Here is a 16,229-nt window from a genome sequence, read left to right as displayed (position 1 = left end):
AAGGGTATTAAAATAAATTAACATAATTATACAATGTGGTAAAATCCATCAATTGTCCTTATGATGTCTTTGAAAAAGAGGTGAAAGGAAGTGACTTTGTTGTAGTATAAATTGATGAATTTTCAATTTTTTGAATGGCCTCGCCAAAAAATTATTCAATTATTGATCTGTGTTAGTACACTGGAAACTTTAAAGTGACATCTCTAGAACTTTTCCTTAAAAATATCTCATTCAACTTTTTTTTTGTAACCCATGATTTAAAATGTCAATGAGAAACATAAGCAGGTAGTAAGAAGCTGATGGGAGAAACTGCAGGTAGTAAGAAGCTGATGGGAGAAACTGACTGGGTTTCAAAAAAAAAAAAAAAAGAATCAGAATCCAAAATTATCTTAAGTATCTACTATGGCAAACTACAAAAAGTTAAATAGGAAAAGATTTATCTCACAATTTCAACATTGTAAATGTAAGATGGTGAGAATCACATTCTGTGTTGCTATGCCCAGAAAAAACCTGGCAGTACTGCTCTGATATTTGGAATGTTACATTTAAAAAAAAGATCATTGACAATTCAAGAGCTTTTATAGGATAAAGACAGGGCAGGCAGGTGATTTAAAGCTGTGTCACATACTTAGCACCCATCAATAGTGGTTGGCATCCTACTGGTCTTAGAATTAAATTCTAAATTGTGAACATGTGCCACAATGCCTTTTCTCTGGTTTTCAAGCACAACAAGTACCTCTGTGTCTCAGAAAATTTAAACTTGCTCCTTTCTCTCCCTGAACTTTCCATCCCTTCTCACCCTTTAATCAGTTCAAGCAGCTACCTCAGTGTTTCTGAAGAGATGCAAAAGAGGATCTAAGCGTAACCTAACCCAGGTTTGGCTGCTTGCCACTTGAAAGTCAAACACAAGAGATGAGAGTTGGTGAAAGGAAAAGCAGGTTTATTCAGCAAGCCATAAAATGGTGGACTAGTGTCCTAACACAGCTTCTTAAGTCAGTACATATTTCAGGCTCATTTTTTGTTAAGGGGAGGGGGAAGAGAAAGAGGTTGTAATCAAGACGTGATCAATGACCACACACATCTGAGGATCCGTGAGTATCTGAGATTAGGAACTTCTTTGTCCTTGGTCAGGTTACAGTGCTCCTGTAAATCTTTAAAAAAACACAGTGAGTTGCTTACATACTTTCTCTTTAATCCCAGAGTTCATTTTAAAAACTACATGACTGCTGTTTTTGCATATTATCTCAATGTTCTGAAATTATACTAGCCTATGTGCAGGAATGGGCAAGGGACACTTAAAAATTGAGTTAGTTATGCTACTTCCTTCACAAGTTCACTGTTACAATTCCCCATTGTCTAAAGGCTCATTTCACTATCTTGTGGTACCTTGGAAATGGGATGTCATCTTTCATCTGCCTGCTTCCTGCTTCAAAAAATCAGTAAGGGGCAACTATGGAATGAAATCAAGGACCTGAATACCAACTGAATGCTAGATTCTTGGTTTTTTTCTAAATGTTTATAAAGACTCAATTTCCCAGTCAAAAAGGATGTAGGGCCACATCTGTGGGATGAGTGAGTGGTCTTGCAAGAAGCAAACATGAACAGAAGTTAGTATAGTGCCCTGTGTCTTAACATATTTGGCAATTGTTAACTTTCTTAACACATCAGTTGGTTTTCCCACCAGGGTAGAATCCTGGCATGATCTACCATATAATATTTCAAAGAGACTCAATTTGAGCCTATTTTGGAGAGCTATCTAATACACAACAGAGCAATTGGAAACATCCCAAGTCAGATTAGTTTCTTGACATATTTTGACAATACCTTTTTTTAGGACATGACTTATCAGTTTTTTTCATCAACTGTGTTATCCAAAATGACAATCTAAAGATTGTGGAAAGAAGTGGCAGTTTTCCCTGGCATTTCTGTATCTATTACAGTCTTTATCAAATCAGGGTATAGACAGGCATTAACTACAGAATACATAGCACCTATGTCAATAAGAAAGTCAATAAGTTTGTTTCCCACTGATATGGTTTGGCTGTGTCCCCACTCAAATCTCACCTTGAATTATAGTAATCCCCACATGTCAAGGGTGGGGCCAGGTGGAGATAATTGAATCATAGGAGAAGTTCCCCCATGCTGTTCTTATGGTAGTGAATAAGTCTCATGAGATTTGATGGCTTTATAAATGTGTGCTTCCCTGCACAAGCTCTTGCCTGCTACCATGTAAGATGTGCCTTTGCTTCTCCTTTGTCTTCTGCCATGATTGCGAGGCCTCCCCAGCCATGTGGAACTTTAACTCCATGAAATCTCTTTCCTGTATACATTATCCAGTCTCAGGTATGTCTTTATTAGCAGCATCAGAACAGACTAATACAGTAAATTAGTACCAGTAGAGTGGAATGCTGCTATAAGGATACCCAAAAATGTGGAAGGGACTTTTAAACTGAGTAAAGGGCAGAGGTTGGAACAGTTTGAAGGGTTCAGAAGAAGACAGGAAGATGTGGGAAAGTTTGAAACTTCCTAGAGACTCTTTGAATGGTTTTGACCAAAATGCTGAGAATGATATGGACAATAAAATCCAGGCTGAGGTGGTCTCAGATGGAGATGAGGAACTTGTTGGGAACTGGAGTAAAGGTAACTCCTGCATGTTTTATTAAAGAAACTGGCAGCATTTTGCCCTGCCATAGAGATTTATGGAACATCGAACTTGAGGGAGATAATTTAGGGCATCTGGCAGAAGAAATTTCTAATCAGCAAAGCATTCAAGAGGTGACTTAGGTGCTGTTAAGAGCATTCAGTTTTATGTATTCACAAAGATATGCATGGGAATTGGAACTTATGTTTAAAAGGGAAGCAGAGCATAAAAGTTCAGAAAATTTGTAGCCTGGTGATGTGATAGAAAAGAAAAACCTACTTTCTGAGGAGAAATTCAAGCTGGCTATAGAAATTTGCATAAATAGTGAGAAGTAAACTGGTAATATCCAAGAAAATGGGGAAAATGTCTCTGGGTCATGTCAGAGGTCTTCATGGCAGTCTCTCCCATCACAGGCCTGGAGGCCTAGGAGAAAAAATAGTTTTGTGGACTGGGCCCAGGGCCCTGCTGCTTTGTGCCATCTTGGGACTCGGTACCCTGTATGTCAGGGGTGGTTAAAAGGGGCCAATGTAGACTTCAGGCTATTGCTTCAGAGGATGTAAGTCTCAAGCCTTGGAGGCTTACACATGGTGTTGGGCCTGTGATGCAGGTGCACAGAAGTAAAGATTTGAGGTTTGGGGACCTCTGCCTGGATTTCAGAGGATGTACGAAAACACCTGGATGTCAAGGCAGAAGTCTGCTACAGAGGTGGAGCCCTCATGGAGAACCTCTGGTAGGGCAGTGCAGAAGGGAAATGTGGGGTCAGAGCCCCTACATATAGCCCCACTGGGGCACTGCCTAGTGGAGCAGTGAGAAGAGGGCCACCATCCTCCAGACCCCAGAATGTGGATCCACTGACAGCTTGCACTGTGCACCTGGAAAAGCCACAGATGCTCAACACCAGCCCATGAAAGCATCTGAGAGGGTGGCTGTACCCTGTAAAGCCATAGGAGTGGAGCTGCCCAAGGCTATGGGAGTCCCCCTCTTGCATCAGAATCACCTGGATATGAAACATGGAGTCAAAGGAAATCATTTTGGAGCTTTAAGATTTGACTGCCCCGGCTGTGTGCAGTGGCTTACACCTGTAATCCCAGCACTTTGAGAGGCCAAGGTGGGTGGATCATGAGGTCAGGAGATTGAGACCATCCTCGTTAACATGGTGAAACTCCATCTTTATTAAAAATACAAAAAAATAGCCAGATGTGGTGGCGAGCGCCTGTAGTCCCAGCTACTCGGGAGGCTGAGGCAGGAGAATGGTGTGAACCTGGGAGATGGGGCTTGCAGTGAGTCGAGATCACACCACTGCACTCCAGTCTGGGCAACAGAGCAAGACTCTGTCTAAAAAAAAAAAAAATGTGACTGCCCAATTGGATTGCAGACTTGCATGGGTCCTGTAGTTTCTTTGCTTTGGCCAATTTATCCCACTTGGAATGTGTGTATTTACCCAATACTTGTATCCCCATTGTATGTAGGAAGTGAATAACTTGCTTTTCATTTTACAGGCAGAAAGGACTTCCATTGTCTCAGATGAGACTTCAGACTGTGGACTTTTTGGGTTAATGCTGGAATGACTTAAGACTTGGGGGGCTGTTGGGAAGGCATGATTGGTTTTGAAATGTGAGGACATAATATTTAAGAGGACCCAGGGTCAAATGGTATGGTTTGGATATGTCTGCAGCCAGATCTCACCTTGAATTATAATAATCCCCACATGTCAAGGGTGGAGGCAGGTGGAGATAACTGAATCATGGGGAGTCTGCCCCATACTGTCCTCATGGTAGTGAATAGGTCTCATGAGATCTGATGGTTTTATAAACAGGAATTTCCCTGAACAAGTTATTGCCTGCTGTCATGTAAGACATGCCTTAGCTCCTCCTTTGCCTTCTGCAATGATTTTGAGGCCTCCCCAGCTATTTGGAACTAGGGGCCTATTAACCCTCATTTTCTTTATAAATTACCAGTCTCAGTTATGTCCTTATTAGCAGTGTGAGAACAGACTAATATACTCACTGTCAATTATACGCCAAGGGCTCCTGTGGGAATATCATGACAGGTTGACTAAACATATATATTGAATAGTTTATAGGAGAAGCTGTGAATATTTATAAAAGTGGTCTTGACACATACATACTGAACAAGCGTGTATGTAATATGCAAATCATATTCACCTTGGAGTGGAGACTTAACATTTATATGTATTACAATTCAGCCATATATATAAGACACAAAGGCACACACATGCACAATTTCTGTAAGCCACTCTGAACTGGTTTATGGTCAGTGGTCTTTATATTAAGAGAAGATTACTGTAATCAGTCTCTTATTTAATAAAAGCTGTACTCTTTTGCTGCTGGAACAGGGAGGGACTTGGAGTCAGTTAGTCAGGATCTCGTGAAGCTGAAAATTGTTTTAATGTTGCTTAGTATGAAGCCAGTGCTTATTTACCTGCTAGAGAAAAAAGAAAAACCACCTGGCTGTTAGAACATGGTTTATTGTTTAAGTGTAGGGGTGTGTGACTTAACCCTTGCCTGGCTGGACTTAAGTTTTGTTTATAATTTGCTATCTTATTATCATAGAAAGCCTGTTCCATCAGTCTTATAATCTCTATTTTAACAATAATGCTGGTCAGTTGTTGTGCCTAAACCATAGAAGGGCACGAGTAGAATAAGGCGTGTCTGACCTCCCATCCCATCATGGATGGGATCAAAGTTTGTTTGTTTGTTTTGTTTTGTTGTTGTTTTTGTTTTAGTTTTTGAGACAATATCACTCTCTGTTTCCTAGGCTGGAGTGCAGTGTTGTGATCTCAGCTCACTACAACCTCTGCCTCCTGGCTTCAAACAATTCTTGGGCCTCAGTCTCCCAAGTAGCTGGGACCACAGGCATGTGCCACCAATGCTCAGCAAAGTTTTGTATTTTTAGTAGAGACAGGATCTCATCATGTTGGCCAGGCTTGTCTCAAACTCCTGGCCTCAAGTGATCCGCCCACCTCAGTCTTCCAAAATGTTGGGATTACAAGTGTGAGCCACCATGCCTGACATAACTCGGAACTAAGTTTTTAAGGTTCCATTTTTCTTTGGAAAAGTGACGGACCCATTTCATCTGTGGGGTCTTAGAATTTTATTTTTTTAGTTTACATCCTCCTTTTTTTTTTTTTTGGTCAGGATATGCCAGAGGCAGTATCAATGACCAATCTTTAATTTGTCCCATATCATTGCCCCGGTCCATCACATCCACTGTTGGAACTCCTATTGCTAACTGACTTAGAGTCAAAAGACTGATAGACAATGAATCATTCTAAGCGAAATGGGAATGGACGTGGCCAGGTGCTCATTAATCCTTAGAATGTTTTAAACTAACGTAAGAGCCAAAAACCAAATGCCAAAAAGCAAGGTTATAAAGTTGACTTGGTTCTATGTGTTGAATCATCAGCTATTTAGGCACCTGTGTGTCCGTATTTGATTTGGAGTGTCTGAACTAATTTCATCCAACAAAACTGGCCCTTACAATCTCATGCACCCACCTCTTCTGAGATCGTCCCTGGGCTTAAAAGGAGGGTAATTAATATTGTATAGCTTTAACAGCAGCATGTTGGCAATACAAAACAGATTAGCCCAGCAGAATTGAACAGTTTCAAAATTCTGAAGACGTTAGGTAGAAAGAGAAAGGCAATCTGTGTTGTTTTATTCAATTTCTGTAAGCTATAAATAGTTCAAAAAGAAAAAAAGCTGTTTTCTTGATTGTACAATGCAAAAACCATAAAGAATTGGCAACATTTTAAACAAAAAGGTCATGAGCCCTGCCTTATTTTGATAAGACAGGAAAAGGAAGATCACAGGTAGCTAAACATTTCATTTTTTAGCATAAGGAATTTAGATAGAAGTAAAATTATTAAATAAAGTTTCATGTTTTTACATACAGTTCTGTCCCTGTGTCTCATTAAAGCAATTTATTTTGATTGTCGCTCTTTCCTGGGCTTGAAGATGTTGCTTTGGTTAATTTTGGTGGCAACATTCAAGATTTAGCAGCAGTCTGTGCCTATTTGGATGAGATGGATATACCCAGAAGTCAAAACCCTGTAACTTAACAGCACAGGATTCACTAATAGCACCTGATAAAGACCCTTTCCAGGGGCTGGAGGTGGTGATACTGGAGTCCATGTCCTGACTGGAAGTTGTAAACACAGTATACAACCTTGCAGTGATTAATTTTTATAGCTTTGTAATAAGTCAAAGGCTTAGTTTAGAATTTTGTTTTTGAAGATGTTAATCGAAGATATTAAAAGGCTGAAAACATTTAATTAAAACAGAATCATAGGTTATTGTAAAATAATGTCATTCATTTAGCTGAGTTATAGTTAAAAGATCTTAAAGGCCATGCAGAAAGTTACATGCATGTAAAAACCATAAACATTTGAAATCTCAGTTTTCCTAAGTAATCAAAAACCTAATAAAGACAATGTAGTAATTATCTTGGCAAAATGTAAAATCTTGTTTTTTAAGCTAGTTATGAAAAAGGCAATAGAAAACTTTCTGCAGTATGAGTGCTTCTACTTATGAGAAGCCTATTTAGACAACATAGAAGTCAAAGCTGATGAAACGAGTACTCAAATGTAATCAGGTATAGGAAAAGTGTGTTTAAGGTTATAAGTATCGCAGGGAAATACGTGACTCTTTGTAACTGCATGAGTTTTCTGATTAGATTGAAAACTTTAGACATACTAACAACAGCAAGAGTATAGAATCAAGTTATAATGGAGGAAAACATTGATTTTTCTAGTCCTTTAGGATAAAATATTTCAGCCTCAGGCCACAACAATAGTTAGGACCAGAGGAAAAAAGTTGCAGGAACTGACAAAAACAATGAAGAAAATAGTTAAAATCTTAGGTTTTCTGAAGGGGCGAAAAAGCTGAAAGCAAAGAGACACACAAAAGTTGAACTTCTGAGATATGAATCTGAGAAGTTTTCAAAAGAATTAAGTTACAAAATTAAGAATTAAAATTTCTTATAATTTTGTTAAGAGTAAGTCAATACCTTGAGAAACCTTGTTTTAACATATTACAATATAATAATACTATTATAAATAATTCCCCTTTAATTATAAGCAGCTTAATCATATACAACATTTCTTTCATAAAATACCTTCCACGAACCATAATATGACTTATAAAGACCAACTACAACTTGGTTGGATGTTTTTGATTCATCCAATATTTACTCTTTTTAAAATAGTCCTTTTATTTAGCAGAAAAATTTACCATGCAAGATTCCCTTTCATACCAAATTATTCTCTTTTCTTTATAACCTTTCTTACCAAAACTACATCTTTATTGCTACAGCTCTTTTCACATCTCACTTTCCTACTTTCTGGTTCCCTTTTACCTTATTTTTCAAATAACTTTAATATAACTTTCAAATTATATACCATTATTCTTTTTCTCAATAAGAACATAACTTACAGAATTATATATTAACTAGAATTATTATTCTTAGTAACCTTAACTTTGATAAAAACCTAGGAAGTAAGAAATTCTGAAGCGTTTATGAGATGGTAGCATTTTCTAGATAAAACATTGCCACAATTTTTGAAAACATGTTTCTCAACTTTACAACCCTTTTTTAATTGGAAATGACCCAGACATACAATGAGTATTTATTATTCAATTCAAAAGAATTTTAAGATCTTGAATTATACAAAAAGTTACCTACAAGCATTAATCTCATTTACATGTACTCAATTTTTTGAATAGTTTCCCTAGAGTTTCTCTGAAAACAGATATTAGACAAAATTAGCCAATATTTAAAGTTATTTCTCTGTTAACCATTTTAAAAGCCTATGATCATTAGTTGTTTCCCTACAAACCTTAAAGTTAAACACATAGGCATTTTGCCAGCATCTCAGAAGATTCAGTTGATTTCATTGAACCACAATTCTAAGTTATTCTTACTTGTCAAAAAGATCACACAAAGATTATTCTGGTTTTGGCTAGGTTTATAATCTTGTAATCTTTGTGCCAAACCTTGACTCCTTGAAATATCTAGCACAGGCAAATATAAAATACTTAACACAGACAAAAATGTATGCTAACAATTTTGAATATATTTTCTAAATTTTTATTTTACCAATAATTTTAAAACCATCTTATTTATTAAAGATTCATTAAAGTCTTGTGAATTTGAAAAGCATTTGGACTTATTTACTTAATTTATATGTGCTTTTTTATTTATATGTCAATTTGTTACTATGTAGATACAGCAAATAAAATAATACATATGTATATAATATAAACATATATAAATGCATATATATACACCCAAATAAGGACTTTAATTTTTTTTTCCCTTGGAACTCTAGCCATGAGATAGCAACTAACAGGTTTACATGAGATATCTGGATCCAAATGGTATTTCTGACAAAATTGGGGCCTGTTTATATGTCTAAATTTGATTTGCCATTATAGCTAATCAAGTGAAGACTGTGGACTAAAATTTTGGGTAAAATAGTTTCTACGGAAGTTTGATTTTAAAATCTCTTTTACTTTTTTTTTTTTTTTTTTGGTTTTAGTTTTTAATGTTTACATATTAGCTAGAACTGGATGAACTATATAAGAAAAACAACATTTTCAAGTAACGTTGAATTACTGAGTTTTATCTCAGCACTAGTAGCTTAATAAAGTAGGCAGAAAAGAGAAGTATAGATATTTGGAAGACTCTGCTTAACTATAATTGCAGATTAACTATTTGAGCTCTGAATTTTTCTTACTATAATTTGTCCATTAGTTTTTAAATGTGTATAAAAGTAGACCATAATATGTAACCAGCTGGAGTCCCAGAAAACCTGACATGCCTTTGAATTTGCCCATGTTTTTAAACATGTAAGTCCAGGTCCCACAAAAACAACCGACATAATTGCAAACGACCAATTCTCAAATTAGGTAATAGTCCAACAACTATTCCTTTCTGCAACAGGGTACCCCAATCAAATACACAGAGTAGCTTATTCTAAGGAAAAGCCTAAGTGGAAGGAAAGACACTTGTCAGTTGTGCATACTAGAGTGATTTACCCAGTCTTGGAGCCTGTGGACTCCACCAGACACTGCATTTCCTTATACCAACAAGGCACTGCAGGCAGCTGATGACAGGAAGGTGAAGGAAGGGAGAATTCCTAAGGCAAACTGTTCTTAACGGCTGCTGATATGTCACTAGTCATAAGCAGCAGGCCCTCATGAATGGTTTTCGATTTGCCCCATAGCATGAATGGTTAAGCCCTGGCATGCTGCTGTGGTCAATTGCTTGGTCCATCGGAAACACAGCAGGCTGGAAAACTCAAGCCACACAGTCCCACGTTGTATGCCATTAAATTGTAATTGAACCTAGGTTCTGTGATTTGCCACTTCAAAGCCAAGCACAGGAGATAAGAGTTGGTGGGAAGACAAGCAGGTTTATTCAGAGAGCCTGAAAAATGAGAAGATGGTGAACTAGCATCCTACAATATCATCTTAGGTCGGTACACATTTCAGCCTCTTTTTATGTTAAGGGCAGGAGGAAGAAGAGAGAGTTGCAGTCAAGACATGACCAACAACTGCCACATCCGGGCACCAGCAAGGGTCTGAAAAGATTGGGAAATCATTTGTCCTTGGTCAGATCACGATGCTCCTATAAATCTTTAACAAAAACATAGTTAGTTGCTTACCTAATTTCCCTTTAAGCCCAGAGGGAGTTTTAAAAACTACATGATTGCTGATCTTGTGTATCATCTCAGTGCTCTAAAACTACCCTAGCCTACATGCATGAATAGGTAAAGGCCGATTAACCAAAATGGAGGTAACATAACAGTTCTTTCACTGTTTCACTGTTACAGAGCTTTTACAGGATAAAGACAGGACAGGCAGTTGATTTATGTCACATACTTAACACCTATCAATAGTGGCTGGCATCCTATTGGTCCCAGAATTAAATCCTAATTTGTGAGAATGAGCTATAGGCCTTCTATCTGATTTTCTAGAACACCAAACATTTTCATGTCTTAGGACATTTAAACTTGGTCCTCTCTCTTCCTGAACTTTCCATCCCTTCTAATCCTATCATCAGTATAACTAGCCACCTCAGTTCTTCCAAAGAGATGCAAAGGTGCATGTAAGCACTTACTTGCATGCTTGTATGCATGTGCACACACTGGCACACTTGTGTCAAGACTTGCTTCCCCATTGTTTAAAATGGTGCCTGTAATGTACGACCCATTCAGTAAGTACTTGTTCAATAAATGATATAATGAATGTTTTTGAATAAATGGGTATGCTTAAGCAGAGAGAAGACTCTTAGGAGTAGAAGGTAGACATTGAGTACATTGGTTAAAATATTTGGAGGGCTTTATCTTAGAAAATCTATTAACTGGCTTTGGTGAGATAGCAAGCTGCAGAATTAGAAAAAGATAAAATAAAACTACCAGGTCAGAGTTTAAGTAGTTGGGAAAGTTTCTAAGTGGAATAATTACCTGAATAATATATTACTGCCCGAAATACTGATTTTTTTTTTTTTTTGGTCACTGTGTATGTTAATAAACCTAATGTCTTTGTTTCATAGGAAAACTTTTATTTTCACTTTCTAAGGTCTCTGAAATTGGAATGCCTCCTTCATGTGATGGTGTCTTAAAATTGCTATTGTAATTGTTACTTTCCATTAATTCCTGACCATCAGACAGTGTCAGCATTAAACTTAAGAATACTTGTCACTGGATTGAAAGATAATTGTGGAGTCACCCCAGGCATTAAATGGGGATGTGGAAATAGGAGGGGAGGTGGTGATCCTATGTATAGTAGCAGTCCTGAAATAGGCTAGTGATGCTGTCTTGCCAATATTTTTGATAACCAGAGAATTATTTTCTGTGGAAAAAAACGTAAAATATAAGCATTTGAATCTTTAGTTAATTCAAATAAATAAGATGCTGGGAGTATAGACGTTTCAGAATTGTGTAACCAATTATTTTGCTTTTATTCTTTTCTTTGATGTTTCTCAAAGGTAATGTATAAAAAATTATGACTACTTAAGTCTAGATAAAGGCTTTAATAAATATAGAACTTAAATTCTGGGAAAATACTGTATAAAAGTTTAATTGGCAGTGTCTTTTTTTTGTTGTTTTCTTTTTTTTTTTTTTTTGAGACGGAGTCTTGTTCTGTTGCCCAGGCTGGAGTGCAGTGGCGCCATCTCGGCTCACTGCAAGCTCCGACTCCCAGGTTCATGCCATTCTCCTGCCTCAGCCTCCTGAGTAGCTGGGACTACAGGCGCCTGCCACCATGCCTGGCTAGGTTTTTTTTTTTGTATTTTTAGTAGAGACAGGGTTTCACCGTATTAGCCAGGATGGTCTCGATCTCCTGACCTCGTGATCCGCCCGCCTCTGCCTCCCAAAGTGCTGGGATTACAGACGTGACCCACCGAGCCCGTCCGGCAGTGTCTCTTTTTTATCTTTCAAATGGTAAATAAACTAATGCTTCAAAAGCAATCAATTTAATCTTATATTTTATGAAGTATGATTTAGGTTCTATAATGTGCTACCATTTAAAGAAGGTGGTGGAAAGCATACACTAAAATTAGATAGATAATTAAAAGTTCACATATTAAAATTCTATTTTAACCTTACCTTTTTTTGCTTATGTGTTATAGATTGAATTTTGGCCCACAAAAATATATATACAACTCCTACCCTAGGAACCCGTGAATGTGAGCTTCCCTGCAAGTAATCTTTGTAGATAGAATTAAATTATAATGAGCTTATATTCAACTAAGGTGTGGCCTAAACTAATGTAACTGGTGTCCTTATATGAGAAGAGACACAGGGGGAACACCATGTAAAGACACAAAGACAAAGAGGAAAGATGACCATAACCATGTGAAGATGGAGGCAGAGATTGGAGTTAAGATGCCAAAACCCAAGAAATGTCTGGGCTACCAGAAGCTGGAAGGGGAAAAAAAGGACCCTTTCCTAAAGGCTTTGGAGGAAGGAGGACCCCATCGAGACCTGGATTTTGTAATTGTAATCTCAAGAACAAATGTCTGTTGCTTTAAAATCTGCATTAGGCCGGGCATGATGGCTCATGCCTGTAATCCCAGCACTGCGGGAGGCCGAGGTGGGTGGATTACAAGGTGAAGAGATTGAGACCATCCTGGTCAACATTGTGAAGCCCCGTCACTACTAAAAATACAATTAGCCAGGCGTGGTGGCGTGTGCCGGTAGTCCCAGCTACTGGGGAGGCTGAGGCAGGAGAATCACTTGAACCCAGGAGGCAGAGGTTGCAGTGAGCCAAGAGTGTGCCAGTGTACTCCAGCCTGGCAACAGAGCAAGACTCCGTCTAAAAATAAATAAATAAATAAACACACACACACACACACACACACACACACACACACACACACACACACAGAGACAGACACACACAAATGCATTAGTTTCCTAGGGCTGCCATAACAAAGTACGACAAACTCTGTGGCAAAGGCCATACTCTATTACAGGCTCTAGGAAAGACTCTGTTTCCTGCCTTTCTCCTAGCTCTGGTGTAGCCAACAATCCAGGAAGTTCATCAGCTTGTAGCTTTAAAACTCCAATCTCTGTCGTCACATTCTCCCCCTAGGTCTTCATGTTGTCTTATAAGGAGACAATTCATATTGTATTAAGGGCTCATCCTGCTCCAGTATGACCTCACCTTAACTAATTACATCAGAAACCACCCTATTTACAAATACGATTATCTTCTGAGGCACTAGATATTAGGACATCAATATGCCTGTTTGAAGGACATTATTCAACTCATAACACTAAGTTCACAATAAAAGTTATTTTCCGTTTTAGTTGGCTAAAAATCACAGTAGTGTAACTTTAATTTCATCATACTGAAAACAGTTTCTTGTAAACACCTTTTAATTCATGTTATTAGACAAAATGCTGATTTGTGGTTGCAAAGTGTCTAAATTGTGTATTCTGAGTCTTAAGCACTCACAAATGTAAAGAATGTTATTTCATCAGGAGTCTGACACATTAATTTCATTATGATATATATTTCACTGTTCCTATTAGGAAGAAATAATAAAGACCATTTTTAGGACTCTGGAACTTTAATATCTGTTTTAATTATTCATTCAATAAAGATAGTCATAACCCTACCTAGTCTTTTAAAAACTAATATTTTAAAATAGACAATAGAAAAATTACAGCTATATACTTTTTAAAAACAGTCATATTCTAATCTAATTACAATAAACTGCCAACTCAATGCCGTTAACAGCCTATTCTGAGTTGAACTAACAATTTTTAAAAGTTAAGTTGTCCTCTTGGTGTCCATTTATATTTCCAATGATGATAGTTTAGACACCTAGAACTCACTTTTGTCCTTTTATTTCTTTCCCTGATAAGTTATTAAATGATTTAATTTTTCAATGTTGTTCTCTGTAAATACCATGTTTGCTATAATGGAATACATGAATCTTTTCAATGATGAGTTAGTAATTTAATTAAAAGTATGGGTCGGGCGTGGCGACTCACGCCTGTAATCCCAGCACTTTGGGAGGCTGAGATGGGCCGATCACGAGGTCAGGAGATCGAGACCATCCTGGCTAATACGGTGAAACTGTCTCTACGAAAAATACGAAAACAAAATTAGCTGGGCGTGGTGGCGGGTGCCTGTAGTCCCAGCTCCTCGGGAGGCTGAGGCAGGAGAATGGCACGAATCCAGGAGGCGGAGCTTGCAGTAAGCCGAGATGGCGCCACTGCACTCCAGCCCGGGCGACAGAGTAAGACTCCGTCTCAAAAAAAAAAAGTATGTAGTTTTTGTGTATAAATATGAGTGCATGTGTTTGTGTGTGTGCAAGGACAGGTTTGATCACTAGTTATACCCATAGTAGGAATGAAAAAAGGCATTTCATTAAAAAAAAAAAAAAGAACTTACAGTAGTTTTTTTTATGGTTGAGGCACCACAGATTTTTCTTCCAGTAGGCCTATCACAATTCAAAATGTTCTAACATCTAATTGGAACATGCCATCTGTTAACCAGGAAGGAAATTCTTTGTGACACATCTATCAATTCATTTGTCAAGTTTGGGATGAAGAAAAATCACTAGTGTAATTCTAAATACTTTGCTGGGGTTAACAACCAATGTAATTAATAGCAACATTCTAAGAAGCCTCCTCAGTTTTAGCTCTGCTTCTTGCTTCCTTTAAGATCAATTCCTCTTCTACCATAGAAAAGGAAAACATAGTTTCTTTCCATGAATAATGAGACAGAACCTCGTGTGAGAACGGCACAGCCCTTTTAAGAGAATGATTAAACTGTGCTAAAGGAATCTTAAAAGATTAACCCCAATGGAATGCCATTTTGCCGTCCTAGAAAGAGGCAAGGATCTAGTTAACATCTCTAAACTCTTGCAGAGTGGAAAGGCCTTTCAATAAATTGAAAAGAGAACTGACAACACTTTCTCTGACTGCCTATTGTGAAAAACTAAGGCCTAAGATGATTGTACTCAAGGTTCAAGTACTTAATCTGCTACAATGAACCTCTACTAATCTGGCATTAAATAAGCAAAACTCTGCTTTTCCCAATCTAGAAATAAAGGTGCTAGTTACATTATAATCTGTCCCATAAGCTAGAGAATACGGAATGCATTTTGATGAATATTTATTTCGTAAGTACCCTCTTTCTATGTATGTCAAGATAGGACCTCATAAATCGCTAGTTTTCCTTGGAAATAAGGACATAAGTAGGATAGTCATATAGCATTTATTTTCCTTGGTTATTCTTATTTAAGTGCACCAAATATACATGATGTTAAGTGTTTACTACTCTAGGGAGGTTTATTCATAAAGTAAAACTATGAGAGTAAGATATCCTATTAGTAAATTACAGCTACTGTGGTGTAAATATCTGTGCCCCCTCAAAATTCACATGCTAAAATGAGATAATGGTATTAGAATTGGGGCTTTGGGGAGGTAATTAGGTCATGTGGGTAAAATCCTCATGACTGGGATTAATTCCCTGATAAAGGAAACTCCAGGGAGCTAGCTACCCCTTCCAATGTTTGAGGTCACAATGAGAAGGCACTATCTTTGAGGAATGGGTCCCTCACCAGACAGATTAAGACACCAGACCTGTTCTATGGTATTTTATTATAGTAGCTTAAATGGCCTAATCCATCAGTCATACTCAGTGTATACCAAGGTTTTAACTTGTTCCATGGATTTGCAAAGACAAAACATGAACTAATGAGTGGAATCCGTGGGCAAACAAATTTAAGAAGAGAAGAACTTTATATGAGGCTGCTTAAAAGAGAAAGACTTTCGTTCGGAGAGACTTAAGAGTGTACTTCTCTGTTCATATTCCCAGCACTGACTTTCTTTTTCTTTTTCCAATAGCTTCTAAGTTTTGGAGGTCTATGTGGTTACCAGGATGTCAACTTACTCCTCCAGGTATAAACATGTAATCAAGATTAAGCAATCGGCTGGGCGTGGTGGCTCACGCCCATAATCCCAGCACTTTTGGAGGCCGAGGCTGGGGGGATCACCTGAGGTCAGGAGTTCGAGACCAACCTGACCAATACCGTGAAACTCCGT

The 16,229-nt window shown here is 37.7% G+C and overlaps 1 long non-coding RNA gene across 1 annotated transcript; it reads right to left on the bottom strand.

The window, feature by feature from the left end:
• Nucleotides 1–919: 919 nt before the first annotated feature.
• On the bottom strand, nucleotides 920–11,752 carry LOC108581925. The gene is made up of 3 exons (XR_001894825.3): nucleotides 9,700–11,752; nucleotides 6,555–6,673; nucleotides 920–1,151 (listed from the first exon to the last, which is right to left on the bottom strand). It is a non-coding gene; the product is annotated as an uncharacterized LOC108581925 (long non-coding RNA).
• Nucleotides 11,753–16,229: the final 4,477 nt, after the last annotated feature.

The sequence above is a fragment of the Papio anubis genome, chromosome 12, assembly GCF_008728515.1.
Source record: "Papio anubis isolate 15944 chromosome 12, Panubis1.0, whole genome shotgun sequence".
In the NCBI taxonomy this organism is placed as follows: Eukaryota; Metazoa; Chordata; class Mammalia; order Primates; family Cercopithecidae; genus Papio; species Papio anubis.
Note: the sequence above shows the minus strand (reverse complement) of the source record. Positions and strands in the feature narration are given on the sequence as shown.